The sequence below is a fragment of the Xyrauchen texanus genome, chromosome 25, assembly GCF_025860055.1.
Source record: "Xyrauchen texanus isolate HMW12.3.18 chromosome 25, RBS_HiC_50CHRs, whole genome shotgun sequence".
NCBI classification, from domain to species: domain Eukaryota; kingdom Metazoa; phylum Chordata; class Actinopteri; order Cypriniformes; family Catostomidae; genus Xyrauchen; species Xyrauchen texanus.
Genome location: NC_068300.1, coordinates 3,042,851 through 3,063,463, shown reverse-complemented (window position 1 = coordinate 3,063,463; position 20,613 = coordinate 3,042,851). Strand labels below are relative to the sequence as shown.

Below are 20,613 nucleotides of genomic sequence, written 5' to 3'. Positions count from 1 at the left end.
TGATTAGAAGGGAGGCGATTTCCTCGCGCAGGGAGTGGGCATGTTCACCGTGCACTGCGGAGGAACGAACGCCCACAAAGGGGGCGGAGACCTGGCAAACTGAATTGCGTAATCGAAGTCGGATGGTCCGATGCAGCCACCGTGGACGAGCTGGGCAGTGAAAGCCATGCCTCTAAGCTCCGTGCTAGGGGCACCAAGGGGACGAGTATTTTGGACGTACTCGGTGGGGCTTCGCAGCGGTGCGGAACAGGTAACGCGGCGCCGGAGGCGCTGTGGCGTCCCGAGGCTCTGGTGCTGAGAATAAACTCAAAGCACTTACCTTGTTCTGCGCACCCGGCAGGGGCGGGTTCGTGACTGAGGAGGAGGTCTGATGCTGGCGTCCTCTGGACTCATCTGAACCAGCCGGCCGGGAACAGTCGTGGGGCTGAGGGCGAAGCACCGCATCCTGGGCGCCGGGACTGTTGAGGCCTGAAAGCAAGGTGCCGTGAGAACGGCATTTGCGGGCCATGTGACCCAGAGGTAGAGGAAATAGCTCTTTTATTGAGAATTTGGGTACTGCTGCCCCGTCAGGGGTGCGGCAAATGAAAAATGGGGGTGGTGATGGCACAATGGATAAGACACATGCCTTTGGTTTGAATCCACTGTGAGACACCAATGTGTCCCTGAGCAAGATACTTAACCCCTAGTTGCTCCAGAGGCGCATGACCTCTGACATGTATAACAATTGTAAGTCAGCTTTGGATAAAAGCGTCAGCTAAATGAATAAATTTAAATGTAAAAAATAAATGTAAATGTAAAAAACAAAAGATTCTCCTCCCGCCCTCCACCGGGGATGGAGCGGTCTTACCACCTCCGAGCTAACTTCTCGCTCCTCTGGGTCCGCTGTCTCAGGGATGCTTGGGAGCCTTCCGGGTCCTCGACGGGGTCCGTGAGGCAGGGGGCGTACGCTTCCTGCGGTTTGCTCGACGCCAGGGCTGAGAGCTGGGCCCAGGTTGGGGCAGAGCAGAAGGTCTTCTGGGCCACCCCCGTGCATGTTGCGAAGTGCCTTGGCTTGGTGGACCTGCAGGAGAGCCATGGCATGCAGGGCGGAAGTGGCGCGTCCGGTAGCGCTGTTTTGGGTATAGCGCTGTAGGCCTTCGCGGTGAGCGAGGATGTTGCTCTACAGGACCGGGAAGGGAGTACAGGGCGGCCCCGCCAGGTGGTAGTGCTTCCGGGACATAAGTGGAGCACAACAGCTCTATCCACCTGAGGGATTTCCGTGTACCTGTGGCGCGCTCCTCCGTCGAGGGTGGCGAGGGCGGATGAGCAGGTGGCGGTGCGACGAGTGGAGAGGGGTGCTCTCCACGAAGACGTCAGCTCATCATGCACCTCCGGGAAGAAAGGAACCGGGGGGGCGAGGCTGTGAGCAGCACCCCACACCCAAGAACCAATCGTCCAGCCGTGATGGCTGTGGGGAGGATGGAGGGTTCCAATCCAGGCCCACGCTGTTGGCTGCCCGGGAAAGCATATCGGACATCTGCGCATCGGCCTCCTCCTGGGCGTTCAAGCCCGAAGGCGGCAGCTCAGAGGAGCCCTCAGCGTCAGAGCCCACGTCCTCCGATGTCGCGTCGAACTCATCTGCTTCCATCGCAAGAGGGTAGGCAGACTGGCTGTGAGGCGAGTCGCCGCCACCTCGAGCGGGGATGGGAGTCAACGAGCGTGCCGGGTGCGGGTGGTCCGAGGGGCGTACCGGCGAGCTGCACCTGCTGCCATCCCCGAATCGCCTCCATCGCCAGCCGCATCGTCCTCAATCCCGTGGGAAGAAGGAGCGACGCGGGGGGCGGCTGGAGTGGCTTGCTTATGTTAAGCAAGCCGCGACCGCAACGTTGTCATGGTCTCGCAATGAGAACATGAACCATCCACAAATGCAGCCTCGGTGTGATTGCTGCCCAGACACATGAGACAACGCCTGTGGCCGTTGGAAGCGGAGAGTACTCTACCGTATCCAGGAACAACACGGGGCGGAAAGGCATCTTTAAAAAGACGCGTCCTTAAAAGGACGTTCAACGCCGCTGTGTTTTGCTCTTTTAGAGGAAATTACTCTTTTAAATAAAATCACTCTTTATGAATGAAAGACTCGTAAGAGATGTTTCTTATCTGCAACTGTCGATGCGCTCAGGGGCAGGAAGTGCACAGCCGTGCAAACAGGTGCAAACAGCAAACAGGCTGTTGTGCGCCGTAGAATCCAACAGCATGCAGCAGAGGATAGCAGGAACTCGGTGTGTAATACGCAGCAGTCTGCAAACACGACCATCGCTCCGAAGAAATTTTCTGAATGAACTCCCGTATTTGCGCCGCTTAAATTGCCGTATGTCTGGGGGCGGGACATGCAAATACTGGTTGCCAACTCTCATTGGCCTTTTTTCATAGATCAGAGGTGGATATCGGCGCCAAGAGAGACCCCTAGTGTCGCTTCTCTGACACAACATGGAGAGAGCGACAGAAGGGGAACTGTAAATCAGAAGGTCGCTGGTTCGACCCACACGGCCACCACAATTGTGTCCTTGAGCAAGACACTTAACTCCAGGTTGCTCCGGGGGGATTGTCCCTGTAAATGTGCTTTGGATAAAAGCATGTGCCAAATGCATGTAAATTGTTTACCTTGGGTCAGATATTTTGGGTTTCCTTCCATAAGCTTCTTGCAATAAATTGCTGGAATTTTTGCTCATTCCTCCAGACAGAACTGGTGTAACTGAGTCGGGTTTGTAGGCTTCCTTGCTCACATATGCTTTTTGGAGGTATATTTGGGATCATTGTCTATTTGACCGAGCTTTAACTTCCTGGCTGATGTCTTGAGATGTTATTTTCAATATATCCACATAATTTTCCTTCCTCATGATGCCATCTATTTTGTGAAGTGCACCAGTCCCTCCTTCAGCAAACACCCCTCAACATGATGCTGCCACCCCCATGCTTCATGGCTGGGATGTTGTTCTTCGGCTTGCAAGTTTCACCCTTTTTCCTGCAAACATAACAATGATCATTTTGACCAAACAGTTACATTTCTGTTTCATCAGATCAGAGTACATTTCAAGATCTTTGTCCCCATGTGCACTTGCAAACTGTAGTCTGGCTTTTTATGGCGATTTTGGAGCAGTGGTTTCCTGGCTGAGCAGCCTCAGGTTATTCGATAGGACTCGTTTTACTGTGGATATAGATACTTGTCTACCTGTTTCCTCCAGCGTCTTCACAAGGTCCTTTGCTGTTATTCTGGTATAGATTTGCACTAATTGCACCAAACTATATTCATCTCTTTGAGACAGAATTCGTCTCCTTCCTGAGCGGTATGATGGCTGCGTGGTCCCATTGTGTTTATACTTACGTAGTATTGTTTATATAGATGAACGTGGTACCTTTATGTGTTTGGAAATTGCTCCCAAGGATGAACCGCTCTTGGCTGATTTCTTTTGATTTTCCCATGATGTCAAGCAAAGAGGCACTGACTTTGAAGGTAGGCCTTAAAGTAAATACACAGGTACACCTCCAATTCAGTCAACTCCTATTAGAAGCTAATTGTCTAAAGGCTTGACATAATTTTCTGAAATGTTCCTAGCTGCTTAAAGGTAGGGATGCACTGATCCGATACTGAAGCTTTTAGAAGGATTGGGTATTAAATTAAATCAGGTAGTTCAAAGATGTTATATGTTAAATAATAATATAAGACATAGTTTATAATCCTATAATAATGTTTTTGAGATTGATGAATGTCAATCCATTATAATGATGTTGTTTTTGTGTTTAGATATTCATCTTGAGAGCAGGTGGATGTGATCTGCTATGAATCAGTTGGAACTGATCTGTCCATGCTGGATATTGATGATTTCATCATAGAAATCTCTCAGCTGAAGAAAGAGGTGACATCACTGAAGACAAAACTGATGGAGAGAGACGACAGGTTACAGGTTAAACATTCATTTCATCCTTAAAGTTGAGATTGTAAGCTTTCAAGTGATGTGATACGATGAACGGTACAGATGTGATTGTGTTGTGTTTGTCAGGAGCTGGAAAAGGTTTCCTGTCAATCTTCAGTGTGTGTGACTGATGGGACCTCCACAGAATGTCAGGATTCAGTGTGGAGCGGCAGAGATCAGTCCACACCACAGCGACTGCTGGACAAACTCTCTGAACAGAGATCCAGAGACACACAGGACTCACAGCTCACTTTAATCTGTTCTACTGACTGTAATCTGGGTGATCAAACCCCACAGAGTCTCTGACTTATTTCTGTAGTGCTGGAGAACAGCAGATGCTGCAGACACCAGTTAAGATCGAAGTGAAACAGGAGGAGATAAAAGTAGAGGAACAACAGAGTAATGAAGATGATGGTGATGATCAAACCTCCACAGAGTCTCTGACTTCTGTCTGTAATGCTGGAGAACAGCAGATGCTGATGATACCAGTGAAGATCGAAGTGAAACAGGAGGAGATAAAAGTAGAGGAACAACAGAGTAATGAAGATGATGGTGATGATCAAACCTCCACAGAGTCTCTGACTTCTGTCTGTAATGCTGGAGAACAGCAGATGCTGCAGATACCAGTGAAGATGTTTTCAGTGAAGCTGCTGGAACCTGATGAAGATGAGAGGAGAAATCAAAGTAGAGGAACAACAGAGTAATGAAGATGATGATCAAATCTCCACAGAGTCTCTGACTTCTGTCTGTAATGCTGGAGAACAGCAGATGCTGATGACACCAGTGAAGATCGAAGTGGAGCTGGAGGAGATAAAAGAAGAGAACACAGTAGAGGAACAACAGGGAGATGAAGATGATTATGTTTCTTCAGGTATGTTTCTTCCTTTAATAATTTATATTTTCATGTCAATCAACTGTCATTTTACAAGTCATTTATATTCAAAACAGTTCCCTGTTGTTTTATTTTATTTATGCTCAGTTTAAAAGGTGCATACTACAGTGTTTTTGCACTGCTTTTACCAGCGGCTGCACGTATTTGGATCTACAGTGTAGCAGCGGGAACAAAGAAAAGAAAATGTGATGATTTGTGCTTTCCTCATCTTAAGAAAAAGAAAGCTGCAAATAATGAATAAAGTACACTTTATTATTCTTTTATCGTCATACTTTGTTAGTTTGATTTCTAAGCCAGAGGTTCTCAACTGGACAGATTTTTCAATTGATATCAAGTGGCTGACTCACCATATTAAAGAACACAACCTGTATTTAAAGGGTCATGAAACACTAAACCACATTTACTGAGATGTTAACAGATATGTACAACGAAAAGCAAAACATTATGACCACTCACAGTTTAAATAAATACTGTTATTCATCTCCTAACAAGGCCACATGTCAAGGTTTGGGTAGATTAAATGGTAAGCAACATTCAGTTCTTGTTTTCAACATGTTGAATGCAGGAGAAATAGGCAGGAGTAAAGACACGAGTGACTTTGACAAGGGCCAAATTGTTATGGTCAGACGACTGAGTCAGAGCATCTCTGAAACAACTTGTGGGGTGCTCCTGGTCTGCAGTGGTGAGTACCTACCGACAGTGGTCCGAGGAGGGACAAACCACAAATCGGAGAAAGGCTGTTGAGCCCAAGGACCATCGATGCATGAGGGCAACGAAGGCTATCCCATCTGTTCTGAACTGACAAAAGTCACAGAAAATTTTGAATGATGGTTACAGGAGGAATGTGTCACAATATCAGTGCATCACACCCTTGCTGTATATGGGGCTGCACAGAAGTGGACCTTGAAACAGTGGAAGAAGGTCACCTGGTCTGATGTGTCATGTTTTCTATTACATCATGTGGACAGCCATGTCCATAGGTGAGACTATGGATTGCTCCTTATATCTCTGGTTAGATTTAAATATAAAATAAAAAAGAAATGGCAAATAAATAAACTTTAGTATTTCTTGTTAAAAAAACAAAACTAAAAGCCTAAGCACATTTAACTACAACTTATAAAGTATAAAAATGATTTCTTATACAGTATATTCACTCTAATTGATTTAATATTAATCTATTCTAGTTACCAGTTAGTGTTACTGCAGTTTAGTAAGGATGATTATTAGGGCTGCCACTGTTACCAGTTTTACTTTGTACAAGGGAAAACACTGGTGTGAAATTTTATATTGGTGGAAACATGATGAATGAAACATCCAATATCAATACAATAGCCTAACAAATAGAATAGCCTTAAAATAGATTAGTTGCCTAATAAAGAGTTTGTGACCCATGATAAATGAACCTTAATAAAGCATTGAAAGCCAGAGGCTCTTTACCAACGTATCACACTACACATGCATCAGAGTATGCACATTGACAGAAGATGTTTTATTGCAGGTACCGAATATAATGTACATGGTGTGTAACTGTTAGAAATCTTGGATTCTGAATGACACAAGAAATGCTGCTATACACACAAACCTGTGTATGTGCTGGAAAATGCTGGAAGTGAGAACAGAACTCTGGAATGGTCCTTTACACTTGAGGTGTGTCAACTTCCTGTTGGTTCCACTTCCTGTTGCTGATGGCACGCTGCACAAGTGTTTGTAGCCTGCTTCACATTGCTTATTCCACGTGTTTCAGGTTTTTCTTCTTTTCTACTGTTTCATCTGTGTGTACAGCTATGCCCAAAAGTATTGGCAGTGACATACATTATGTGTTTAGCAAAGTTTGCTGCTTCAGTATTTGTAGATTATTTTTTTCACATGTTTCTATGGTATACTGGAAAACAATGATAAGCTTTTCATAAATTTTAAGGGATTTTATTGGCAATAACTCTCAATTTATGCAAAGAGTCGATATTTACAGTGTTGACCCTTGTTCTTCATAACCTCTGTAATTCACTCTGGCATGCTGGATATCAGCTTCTGGGCCAAATCCTGACTGATGGCGATCCATTCTTGCCTTATTAGTGCTTGGAGTTGATCACAATTTGTGGGCTTCTGCTTGTCCTCTCGCCTTTTGAGAATTGACCACAGGTTCTCTATGGGATTAAGATCCGGGAGTTGCCTGGCCACGGATCAAAAATTTCAATGTAATGATCTCCAAGCCACTTAATTATTACTCTTGCCTTGTTACATGGTTCTCCATCATGCTGGAAAATTCACGGATCATCACCAAATTGCTCCTGGATCTTTGGGAGAAGTTGCTCTTGCAGGACATTTTGATACCATTCTTTATTCATGGCAGTGTTTTTGGGCAGAATTGTGAGAGAGCCCACTCCCTTGGATGAAAAGCAACCCCACACATGGATGGTCTCCGGATGCTTCACTTTTGGCATGACACAGGACTCATGGTAGCATTCACCTTTTCTTCTCCGGACTATCGATTTTCCAGATGTCCCAAACAGTCGGAAGGGGTCATCATCAGAGAAAATAACTTTGCACCAGTCTTCTGCTGTCCAATCCAAGCAGAATTTCAGTCTGTCCTTGATGTTTTTCTTGGAGAGAAGTGGCTTCTTTGCTGCCCTTCTTGACACCAGTCCACTGTCCAAAAGTCTTCGCCTCTTTGTGCGTGCAGATGCACTCACACCAACCTGCTGCCAATATTGAGCAAGCTCTGCACTGGTGGTGACATGATTCCATAGCTGACTCCTCAGGAGGAGATGGTCCTGGTGCTTGCTCTGGATCCTGAAGCCTTCTTCACTGCAGTTGAACCTCTCTCCTTGAAGTTCTTGCTGATCCGGTAAATGGTTCTTTCAAGTGCAATATACTTTGCAGCAATTTCCTTGCATGTGAGGCCATTTTGATGTAAAGCGATGATGGCTGCATGTCTTTCTTTAGAGGTAACCATTGCTTTACCTCTTGTTTTCTAAAACAATAATTATTCTCCCTAATTTATCTTTAATCTTTTTGAGATATTTTAAATGTAGATGTTTATTTACCAATATATTGATTCTTGAAGAAACACTATATCATATTTCTTACGTTTAAGAAAATTAATAACCTTCCTTTTTATATGTGGTGCCCCATAGATACACGTATATTAACATTTTAAATTTTGATAATAATAATAGAAAAAATTTATTGTGTGTCAAAAACAAGATTATACAGACTACATTTCCCATTAGTGAAACAATCAAACCCTGAACTTCCCCCAAACAATCCAATAAGCAGAATGAACACAAAGAATGTGTAGATTCATACAGAAATGTCTCAAAGGTGTGATCCTCCACAAAACAAATTCCAGCCAATATAAAACTGTTTAGTTTCCTCAGACAGACAGACGAATGTTCAGTGAGCCAGCTGTTATGAGTTCAGCAGATGACGTAATAATTCCAAAATCCCGTAAAAATTCTCCACAAAACAAACCCCAGCCAGCAGAAGGCATAAGCACAATAAACAAACAGTATCATTCACAAATGACCCGAAGCAGTTTTATTCCACAAAACAAGCTCCAGCGGCTAGGCAGAACCAACACAAAAGAAACAAATCAGGCATCCGATGGTTAAGCCAATTCACTCGGAGGCCACATAAAAGTATGTACCATGACTTGGTACGTCGGCTTTAGAAAATACATGTGAGCTTGTAGATATTTGTGGCCATCCGTAGTGTCTGTTCTCAATAAATCACTAAAAGTGATTCTCCGTCAATGCAAAGGAAAAGGCCACTCACAAAACAAACTCCAGTCAGCTAAGTGGAGTCAATGTAAAAAGAAACAAAAATGGCACACAGCTTCCTCCTACAATAGAGTAACTGTAAAGTGAGTCGATCCACTTACATAAGAAACACCCAATGGTTTATTCACCCATTGTTTGTATAAAAGACGTAAAGTATGTAAATACTTTACGCACCTTCACTTCTATTCACAGCATTCCCTGAACTGATCGTGTTTCTCTCTGTCGAACTCGCAAACTCCGGGAACAAGAAAATATTATGATTCTTCAAAGAAATGTTTCCTTTGCTCCTCGCCTGGTGCAACACAAGATCTTTATCGGATGATCTCATAAATTTGGCCAGGATCGATCGGGGCCTGTCTCCCCAGCAGATCTCTGAGCCGGAATCTGTGAGCTCCCTCAATTTCCAGCTTGTGGCTTATTATGTCGAGCAAACTCAGGAAATCTGGAGTGGTGGTGGCGTAGTGATCTAAGGCACATAACTATTTATCAGAAGGTCGCTGGTTCGATCCCCACAGCCACCACCATTGTGTCCTTGAGCAAGGCACTTAACTCCAGGTTGCTCTGGGGATTGTCCCTGTAAAGGTCCACTGTAAGTCGCTTTGGATAAAAGCATCTGCCAAATGCATAAATGTAAATGTAAAAATGATAAGCTTGTCTAGGAATTTCACCATATCTCGGGCCTCATGTTCAGGAATTCCAACAATTCGGATGTTATTCCTGCAATTCCGATTCTCAAGATTTTCAAGTTTTTCAAGAATATGTTCCAAATCAACTTTGCTCATGGGAGGATTAGCGGCTAATTCCTCTCTGATGCCTCCAGATAATCGATTCGTTTCCTAACTTCTGCCAGTCTTGTAACTCACTCAGAGACTTTTCCATCGCCGTAATCGATCAGCGTATTACTGCGAGATCCTCCAAGTCAGCAAGGACCTTTGTCAGGATCACCGAGATGTTGGCTGGACGATCTCACCCGCTGCACCATCCAAATAGTGTCCACCTTCTGTGGGCTTGTCGGAGCTTTCATCTTGAACACGTAAGTGTCTTTTAATGTCTCCAGAGCCCGAGGATTTTGACTTCTTTGCCATGTTTTACCTCAAAGAGCAAATGTGTAACTGGGTGGGTATCGAATTTCACCGTACTATAACATAAGATTAATTACAAATTTATCAAAGTGCTCAGAGCTCGTCTTTACACATCTGCTTCTTGCATGACGTCATGTGACCTTGTGTTTTTTTTTTAACCAATTTGTTAATGTATTTGCTTTTTTGTTTTGTGTGGTGCAATTTGAATTTTTCAACATGGTTGGCTGATTAGATAATAGCATGGATGATTGTTGGTGCCAGACGGGCTGGTTTGAGTATTTCTGTAACTGATGATCTCCTGGGATTTTCACACAAAACAGTCTCTAGAATTTACTCTTGGTGTCAAAAATAAAAAAAAAATACAGTAAGTTGCAGTTCTGTGGATGGAAATGCCTTGTTGATGAGAGAGGTCAACAGAAAATGGCCAAACTGATTCAAACTGACAAAGTCTATGGTATCTCAGATAACCAGCTCTGTACAATTGTGAGTTGGCACTGTGTGTTTGGCCGCACTGAAGGGGACCTAAACAATATTAGGCATGTTGTTGTAATGTTGTTGCTGATCGGTGTGTGTGTGTGTGTGTGTGTGTCTATATACAGTATATAAAAAATGTCATATAAAAATACAGTTTGAAATCAAGCTGCCTTGTGTTATTGTGTAGGCTATTGCTTAATGAAAATGACCCCAAAGTACCACCTAGCATCCAACCAGCGGTAAAACTGGTGTTAGTCGGTTTGAACGTGAACACCGGACCTGTGTGAAAATTATGATCCTGTGACAAGTCTAATGATTATGTGTATTTTAAAAAGCTTTGTAATTGACCCTCCAGTATCCCCCTCCCCCACTAAAATTATTAGAGAGCTATGTATTACGTTTTACACAAAATTACAAATGAACACAATACAAACCCAAACTAGCAAAACATTAATTATAACAATGTTGGGAAGAAGTATGCAAGTGTATGTTATGGCTTCTTAAGTAGGCAACATAAATGGTTATCACTGTATATAGGAACAACTTTAATGTAAAGTGCACGTAATCCAAGTCAAGTGGCCTAAGATCTAAAAAAGTTGTCTAAAAAAGGCTCACTGCCCTAAAGATTGTTGTGACAAAAAAAATATTAATCAACCTTTATCAATGCATAAGAGACACTCTGAATCAAACAGTCTTTTAAAAGAATTTATTCTTGCAAGAAGGACCCAGTCATTACACAGGAATTACTCTGTGCCATGAGTGAGACGAATCAGGAAGGGCTGGGCTCTTTTTATACCTCTTTCCCCAAGGTCTCTAACAGAAGCAGATATCTCCGAATAAGAAAACCTTAGAATACAGCGAAGATCCAGGCTACTGAGACATGGCTGCAGTTTACTACTAACTGAGCCCAGTCAAGCAGTGTTACCCCAGGCTTGTTTGTACATTTAAGATGACCGTCTTGAGAACAACTGATATGATGCTGGCTTGCAGAGGACTGCTCAAAGATAATCTCGGTTCTGCTTTTCTGAGTACAACGTGACAAACTGTAAGTCATCTAGTTCAGACTTTATACTATTTTTAAAGTCCTCTCTCATCCATGATGAGATAGATCACAGTGTTGTGCATTTACTTTGCAATGACTGTTACTGACCAATGAATATTAATAATTTCTACATAGGCAATTGCCGCTATTAATCATAACAGTGGTTAACACTGAAGTCTTACAATGATAAACGCTCAAAACAGACTGTTTGAATCAGAGGATGAGAAACAGGTGGAAAGGTCATAATCACTAGATTTTAAAAGTTTTCTTAAAAAAATATATTAATACTATAATTGCACCTAAGGAACATAATAATACAATAAAAAACCATGTCATGACCCCTTTAAACATTTGTGAAATAACGTTTGGAAAAAGTAAAAAAAGTTTTTTTTGTTTTGTGGGGATAGTCCCTTAAGTATTAGCAAGCAAGTAAATACTTTATCTGAAGCCTGGCGAAATGAGTTAACACTGTTACTGCACTTATGACATGGAAATCAGACCCTCAGTCACCTCAGTATAAACAGGAAATAGTGCACAGATTAAGTAGGAAAAACACATCAATTTAACATTTTGGTTATGTCAGCAGGCTATAAAAATACAAACAATAAAAGTAGAATAAAATCCCTCATTTCCAACCCTCTCCTTGTACCTCATCTCAGTAACACGGATGACCGCTGCTTATAACCCTCTTTACATATCAAAACATTCTCAGAAAGAAAAGACATACCTCCATTTTAACACATTTCACAGTAACTCTCGCTACTTGTATCATCATATTTGTGTTCATCATCCTCTGGATATACTGTAATTTTTTTACCAATTGAACAGAAATCCCTGCTTTAACCAGTCTCTGTACTGAGCTGGAAACACACGTTATAATGCATGGTAAGCATAACAATATCAACAGTCCTATCACCGCAATTGGTAACACAGTTTGAATCAGCCAATACCCCCATCCTCCCCAAAGATTCATAAACCAAGTAAACCATGTACTCTCAACATGTTCTGGCTCCTGTACGGCTTTTCTCATGTGTTCAATTACATTCGTGATGTTGTCGCTGTAATCTGGAATATTGAAACAACAAGACATTCCCAACATTTTGCAAACTCCCCCTTTCTCTGGAGTTAACATATCAAGAACCAACCTGTTTTGAATGACCTCATCTCTTAACTGTTTCATTTCATCATTTATCATTGTCAAAGCATTTTCTGTGCTATTAGCTATTGCTAATACTGTCCATGCTAACCCATTTATCTTATTAATTGTTACCGTTGTACCCACCCCTAAGAACAATGACCACCCCACATTTGCTCCAGGCGTCGACCACGGATCATATAATGTGTACCCTGCATAGTGCTTTGGTAACACCCCAGGCAAAATTTCAACATTTATTTTTTCCATTCCCCCAGGTGCCTTGTTTGGCAAATACACAGATGCACCCACATTCATCAAGCCTGGATAACAACACCCGACCATTCCTTTGGCATCCGATGAAATGCCCTGTTGCCACACACCCACACTGCTGCAGGTGAAGTTTCATGTGGCTTGCTGAATGGGCATGTGAAGTTGACTTCTTTGTCGTTGATGACGGCTGTACAGTTGTCCGCTGTTCTGTCCTTCACGTTGATTCTGACCCTGCAGTCAGACCAACCTGCTTTAAACCATCTCGCATTGTTCAGACAAATGCACACGTCACCCTGTGTCGCCTTCACTCTCAGAGGTGGAATCGCTATATCAGTGTGGTTATATTGCTGCACGTGGTCACAGTCATCCGCGAGGTCGCTTTGTTGGTGTCTTTCCTTTCTCCAGATCAATCACAGCTTTGAGCACATCAGTCATTTGCTGTGGAATCAGACACTTTGTTTCTTTTGCTGTCGCTACAGTCAGTGGGACAGCTTTCCAAGCATGAGACATTTGCAGACAAAGCCAGCAGCTCGTTGATATCTCCAGTTCTTCCTTTTGCAGCATTGCCAGAGCACAGGCCTTGTTCCCTTGACAACTTTTCTCGTGTCTCTGTTTCCCATCCAAGCCATCTCTTCCTCTGTCTCTTGTTCAAGCTCAGGTGGGTTTACGATGATTACTGCTTGTGACCACACGATGGGGTTCACTCTGCACACAGGCTGTGTTATTCTCTGTGGTTGGCCTTGCTCTTCCACTGATAGTGGTACTTGGTGTTCAAACTTGACCTCGGCGTTTATTGACATTCACTCGGAACAATCTCTTCCTGTTGCTGATTCTCCTGCGGTGTGGGCGGAATTTTCCTGCAGTGGTTGGCATGAACCCACGTAGCTCTCTCTGCGACCTTCACTGCCGTGTGATTCATCAGTAGTACTTGGAATGGTCCCAGCCACGTTTTCATCTTCCAGCTCTTTTCTCCTCAGGTCACGAATCACAAGGAAATCGCCAGGCCTGAAAGGAAGGTTTCAGCAACCTTTCTCTGAGCAGCTTTCACCTGAACACAAACATTGGACAACAGAGTAGACATTTCTTTGCAATAATTCAACATGTCATTCTCACACAGATCTGTTGATGGCAGCCTTTGTTTCCCCTCTATTCCCATGAATGGTGGTCTACCAAAGAGTATTTCAAATGGACTTAAATTTGTTTTGACTCTTTTCTCATTCTGGTGTACATCAACACAATTGGGAGTGCTTTAACCCATGTGAGCCCAGTTTCCTCACAGTACTTAGCCAATTTGTTCTTGATCGTTTGATTCTCCCTCTCAATAGCGCCTCCACTGGCAGTGTGGTAACTGCAGTGTGTTCTCATGTCAATTCCCAAAAACTGACCCACCTGCTTTATTGCTTCATTGACAAAGTGTGTCCCATTGTCCGAGCTGATTTTTCTTGGAATTCCCCATCTCGGAACAATCTCGGTTAAAAGAGCTTTCGCTACTTCTGCCGAGTCTTGTTTCGAGGTTGGGAAGGCCTCAACCCATTTGGACCACATGTCAACCATCACCAGGCAGTATTTCTGTTTCCCACAAGGGGTTAACTTCGATGAAATCCATCATCAGATACTCATAAGGCCCCCTGATGGTGGTTGAGATACTATAGGTGTTTTTATCCCTCTTGCCAAGTTATGTGTGTTACAAATGACACATCTTTTGCAAAAAGTTTCAGCAAATATCGTGAAACCCTTTGTAAACCACAATTCTTTCATTTAGCTAACCATCCACTCTTTTGATACATGGTCTAACCCGTGTATCAACTTTCCATAATGAGGAAAGAAGTGTTTGGGTAAACAAGGCATGCCATCACAGCTCATCCACACATTCTCCTTATAACTACAGCCAGCTGCCTTCCACTTGTTTTTCTCCTCGCCTGTGGAAAAAGTTTGCATGCTCTGTAAACAAGAAGAAATGTCGAGGTTATTGTCAGATATCAAAGCACACAGTCTTTTTTTCCTCCATCGCTGCCGCGTCTGCTCGTGCGTTTCCTGTTGAGACTGAACTGTTATCGTTAGTGTGCGCTGCGCATTTGCAAATTGTGACCTTGTCTGGTAAAAGAATGGCCTCCAAAAGCTCAAATTCAGTGGTTATCGCGATAACCAACCTTATTCTTTCCTGTTTGTGGATCTTTGGAAGGCGACCCATCCACAAAGAGGATATTGTCACAATTGTCTAATGGTGTGTCTAATAGATCTGGATGCGGTGTGCACACCTGTTCAAGCGCTGACAGATAACAGTGATGTTCCTCGCCATCCTGCTCTGTGGGGAGGAGGGTGGCAGGATTCAAAGTTGTGCATCTTTTAACAGTTATGTTTGGCATGTCCAATAAAATTGCGTGGTACCTCAGCCATCAGGCTGTAGATAAATGTGACGTTCTCTGTTCTTGCAAAATCATGGAGACTGCGTGTGGAACCATCAAAGTTAAATCAGAATACCCCACAAATTCCCTGGATGCCAGTACTGCCAGTTCAACAGCCGCCACAGACCTCAAACAGTGTGGCGGCTGCTACTGCATCAAGTTTGGTTGAAAAATATGCCACAGGTCGCAGTCTGTCTCCATGAGTCTGCAAAAGAACAGAAGTCATAAACCCATTTTTCTCATCAACCATCTGAACAAACGGTTTGTTTACATCTGGCAGACCCTAAGTGGGAGCCAGAGCCATTTGCACTTTCATGTTAGCAAATGCCTCCTCGGCTTCGCTTGTCCAAACAAGCTTGTCACATGACCTCAGCCCTTTCCCTGTCATCAGGGCTCGTAAAGGCTGTTCAAGAATGGCATAATTAGGAATAAATGTACGACAATAAGCACACATTCCTAAAAAAAAATTTGTAATTGGTTTTGGCACATCATTTATGGCCTGTACACGTTTGTCACAGATGGATTTACTGTTTGGTCTAATAACATGTCCCAAAAACTTTATTTCCTGTTTCACAAACTGCAATTTTGAAAGACTGACTTTGTGTCCCTCTCCCTCTAGGTGCTTCAAAAGGGACACAGAGTCAGCCACACACGTAGCTTCATCACATGCACAGATCAACAAATCATCCACATACTGTAACAAAGCCGTTCCAGCTGAAGGGTGAGGGTCAAAATCCCTCGTCTCTTCAGATATATCAATACATATATATATATCCTTTTATATCAATATCTATCTGTATTCTGTTGCTTAACTTCTTTAATAAAGTGATGAATTAACTATATGCATGATCACATAATCAATTCTATTTTCTTATGCATAATTGAAATATACTTTGAATCATATGTGTGTTGAATGTTAACTAGTCTCTTTTAGGAACATTCCAGAGTCTTTCTCTCTGTCCTGCACGTAGGCTGAAGGTCTTTTGGGGGATAAGCTTATCTGTGATGCTCTCCAGCCTCTCAGGGGAGGGGGCAAGGATAATGCATTCCAGATGTATTCTGTGTTTGCTTGTTACCTTTCCATGACTAATTATATGGTTTAAAGTCCTATGTAATAATACCTGAATAGTAGAAGTGTGATTTTCTCTTATTATTTCTTTAGGGAAGAAATGTATGTTATTTCTACCCCTCTCCTCTGCCCGAGGAGTGAATATTTTATCTCTCTGTTTTGGTTTAAATGGCCTGATAATGTTGTGCTCTGGCTCTCTTGTGCCCAGAGAAGAACTGTCGTTCGTCAGTGTTTTGTGTGTGCGTTTGACCTTCTACCCAGTTTTTGAACCCAGGGATGCACACCAGGCCGACTCGAAGACGCTCCGCGACCATCTGCGAGGTCACTTCAGAGGTAAATCTCGGGCTCGAACGACAAGTGCGCTGATTAATGTTGATAGGCCGCATAGCTGTCTATATGTTGTGACTTTATGGTCTTTTAGCCAATCAGGAGTAAAATAATGGAATGTACGTCCTTGCAAATGGTATAATTGATGTAAGATTTTGTTGGCTTTCGAGTTGGCTTTCGATCTCCTCGTGGGACTTTGCCGCTGGCTCTACCAATTTCACTGCAGACTATACTTCAGTAAATTTTTGATTCTTTAATTGAACTTCTCGACTCCTGGTCTTCTTTCTCCATATCTGGTCCGGTCATAACTGTTATACCCCTAACACAGCTGTCAGTGTTAAGGGTTCAAGGCTTCTTCGAGCGCTTCATTATAGATCATCGGTGATTCAGCGTACCCCTGGCACAACCGTGTGAACTTATAACCCTTATTGTCAAAATCAAACGCAAACCAAAACTGACTTTTCTGGTCCACTGGGACGCTAAAGAAGGCATTAGCCAAATCCACCACAGTAAAATACATTGCATTTTGTGGAATTTGTGACAAAATTGTGTAAGGGTTTGGTACACGTGCCGCCCTAGCAATGACAGCTGAATTTACTGCCTGAAGATCTTGCACAAATCGCCACTCAGTCGGTGAATTTGTATCTCTTATTTTCTTCACAGGGAAGATTGGAGTGCGCACTGGAGAATCATGACATGGTATAATTATGCCTTCTTTCAATAAGGAGTCAAAAACTGGCATAATACCCTGCAATGCCTCCCGTTTGAGGGGGTATTGTGCTTGACACGGTCTGTAATCAGATTTTGGGGTGATTACAAACGGTTCACAGCCTTTTATTAGACCCACATCATATTTGTGTTTTGCCCACAGCCTAGGAGGTACTTCTGTCAGAGCAGGGTGAATGTCTGAGGCAGAAGTAGCCCCCCTCCCATTTTTCTCCACCGCACTCTTCACAATAGCAGTTACAGTTCTCTGTACTTCAATCTCAAAATCACATTTTGACATAAATGCTCCTCCACTTCTGCTGTGTTTCACTTCTGCACTTATTTCAGCCCAATCTGTTGCTTTTATGCATTCTCTCACAAGATCTGATCTGTCCACAGCTGCTCTTTGGCCTTGGTCACTGATAAATGTGGCACAGCTTCTCCTGCTATCAAATAGTACTGCATTTGTTTTTCTGTCAGGCAAGCTGAGAGCGCACACACATTTTCTGTCCAGAAAATCTTATCAAATTTCACAGTCTCATTTCCTACCCCGTTAAACCACCCCTCCTCATATTGTGGTTCCCGTTCAATTACTGACATGTGACGTGCAATGCAATTGGTCAGGCGTCATATTTTCTGTGTTAAATGACATTGTTCGATCTTTTGCCACTTTCAAGATCATTTTTGCCCAATCATCATTTTTCACACACCATTCATATGCCCACTGCGGTTCAAATTTAGAACAACATATTTGTGGTTCTTCCTCAATGCTAATCCCAAAGGAACCCCCGTAAGGGTCAAATTCAATTCACACATTAAATCTCTGGCCATTAGAGGTACCGGGCAAGCTGTTGAACACAGAAACGCATGTTTAAATTCACACTCCAAGGGCACTGTGAATTTTTCAGAAATCAAATGGCCCGAGGCCAAAGTGCTCTCATGCACTGAACCTGTCAGTTTTGGTACACATAGCAAGTCACATGGTCATATAGTCAAATTGCTAGCCCCAGAATCTACCAAAAAATCTACTAATGTCCCATCAACTAACATTTGATATCTCTGCATTTGTAAAAACCCTGAACTTTTGTACATCCTCAAACATTCATCCGAAACATTATCACATAAAGCTTCATCAGTCACACTCAAAGATTTGCAAGTGTTGTCTTCATTGCAGAGAGCAGTATGTAAATCAGTGTATGTGTGCGTGTTGTATGTGTGTGTGGTTAAAAATGTTCACTTCCCTTTTCTGTAGCCAGCAGATGATCACCCTCAGCTCGACCCCCTCCCTGCTGCTCTCTGCTCTGCTTCAGTCTGCCTTTTCCTTCCCGGACAGTCTGTAGCCCAGTGTCCCTCTTGTTTGCACAGTTTGCATTTCGTGCATTCTCTGAACTCATGGTTGTCAGTCTCACACAAGCCGCAATTCCACTTCCGCTGATTTCTGTAGCCTCTCTTCTTTTGTCGGCCCATTTCTGCTGCGGTTTCGATGCGCTGACATTAGATTGTAGTCGCACAACTGCCAGCTGAAGATCTTTCTCCCCTTTGACTTGACTTTGTCTTTCTTTGTCAGCAGCTGTTCCTCTGCATGCACAGCGTGTGCCAGGGTGGAGGTCAGCCGCCGCTCTTCCATTCAATGTAACTTGCTTTCACCGCTTGCACGATCTCAGGTCTCAGAAAAAGTTCATTCAGGTCTCCTTCACTGTCAGAGTCAGGAGAAGCTGCTTGTGGTGCTTGTCTTCTGGGCGGAGAGCAGTCGAGGTCGGGGTTCAGTTTCAGGGCTTTCAGCTCCGCCACGGGATAGTGATGATTATACGCCGGTGGCGCCGGCACAATCGCCGTTTGCATGTGGGGAAACACAAACATACTTTTCATTAGTCGGTTCTGGTGGTGCTGACACACAAACAGATCTTTCACACATTTTATTTTAGTTTTTCCCTACACTTTTCAATCCTACATACTAATTCTTTCTGCATTTGCTTTCGTTCTCTTCTATCTGCTTCCTTAAGCCAACAGCCCACTGTCTGTTCACATTTTTTACACACATGTTGAACGCAGCCACAACAACCTCTTTGTGCCTCGCTGCCCTGTTCCACTGATTCTTGCACGGTAAGCACCCCAGATTACATTTAAATAACCTGCATAGGCCGATTGATAGGGGTGGGCTAGGCCTACCCAAGATTCTGTTTTATTATTATGCATTCGGTCTCAGACATTTGGTCATTGGTCGCTTCCACCTGAAAGAGTCCCTCCCTGGTTCTGCATTGAACAAGATGTCCTTGCCCCCATTTTGCCATTGTAATGCCTTTCCATTAATCTAACCAGAGAAGTTAAATCCCACCCCGTTATTTCACATTTGTACTCCATATGGTCAAAAGTGTCCAGAGTGTTTAATTCAGATATTTATCTAAATGTTGCCTCAAGCCTATGGATAAACTCCAAACTAAGCATTAATAAGTCCCCTTTTTGTTGGTTTGATTGGATCGTGAGGGGAGTACACTCTGTTATATTAATGAGAGTTGTGTGATGAAATCCTTTGAAAATTTGGTTCAGTATTTTGGGATCCCCAGATCTCAGTTCTTTTTAGGTATCTTCAGCTACGCCACTTGTTCTGTACAATTTTTGGGAGTAGCATACACCCCCCTAAAACAGCAGAAACTCTAGGAGAGGTGATTTCTGCTTTTGGAAAAGGCCATGAGGCATCAGTGTATTACTCCTTATTTATTCAAAGTCTGGGGGACGGAGCCTCGACCGCTCTCAAGAGATTATGGGAGAAAGATTTAAACTTGGAATTGGAGGAGGGAGAATGGGCTAGTATTTTAAAAAATATATAAAAACGGCATCTAGAGATGCAAGGGTGTTCCTTATACAATTCAAGATTTTACTTTGGTTCTATTGGACCCCCTCTAAATTGGATAGGCTTGGTCTTAAAGACACACCCACCTGCTACCGATGCCAATTAGAGGATCGGAGATATAGCCAATGTCTTTTGGGGGTGTGTTGAAATACAACAGTTTTGCTTAATGGTGCAGAGTTTAGTGTGTGATGTGTTACCAGGTACCATTTTGCCCCAGACTCTGTATCTTGGGTGGTGGGGCGGTCATTCACATTGAAAGTGGACACACAAATGCTTGGGTCTTAACCAGTGTCATGATGGCCAGGCTGACCTTTTCGAGGGGCTGGAGTTTGGCTGGAGTGCCCTGTTTTCAGGAGTGGTGCTCGGAGATGGGAAGAGTGGCAGCCTTTGAGGAAGGAGCATTTAGAAGAACAGGGAGGTATAAAGTGTTCGTGGAGAAATGGGGTGGGCATTTGACATTTGTAGATGTGTGATTTATTGTTGTTTTTATTTGTTGTTGTTTTTTTGCTTGTGTTTCTCTGTCATTTGGGACCACTGTTATGTTGTTGGGGTTAGGGTGGGATTGGGAGGGAGGGGTAATAGTTGGGGTTAAATTTGATTCTTTGAAAATATGTTCTGTTTTATGAGGTTAA

At 43.2% G+C, this 20,613-nt stretch overlaps 1 protein-coding gene, 1 long non-coding RNA gene and 1 pseudogene across 2 annotated transcripts in view; 1 reads left to right on the top strand and 2 right to left on the bottom strand.

Moving 5' to 3' along the window:
• The window catches only part of LOC127618650 (uncharacterized), a 46,843-nt gene extending 42,104 nt beyond the window's left edge, over window positions 1-4,739 (bottom strand). The window contains exon 1 of the long non-coding RNA XR_007967480.1: window positions 4,608-4,739. This is a non-coding gene — a long non-coding RNA (uncharacterized LOC127618650). The remainder of the gene's footprint in view (window positions 1-4,607) is intronic.
• LOC127618552 (zinc finger protein 271-like) overlaps window positions 1-20,613 on the top strand; it is a 125,056-nt gene that overhangs the window by 49,679 nt on the left and 54,764 nt on the right. The window lies entirely within an intron of this gene.
• The window catches only part of LOC127618929 (zinc finger protein 271-like), a 173,612-nt pseudogene that overhangs the window by 117,939 nt on the left and 35,060 nt on the right, over window positions 1-20,613 (bottom strand).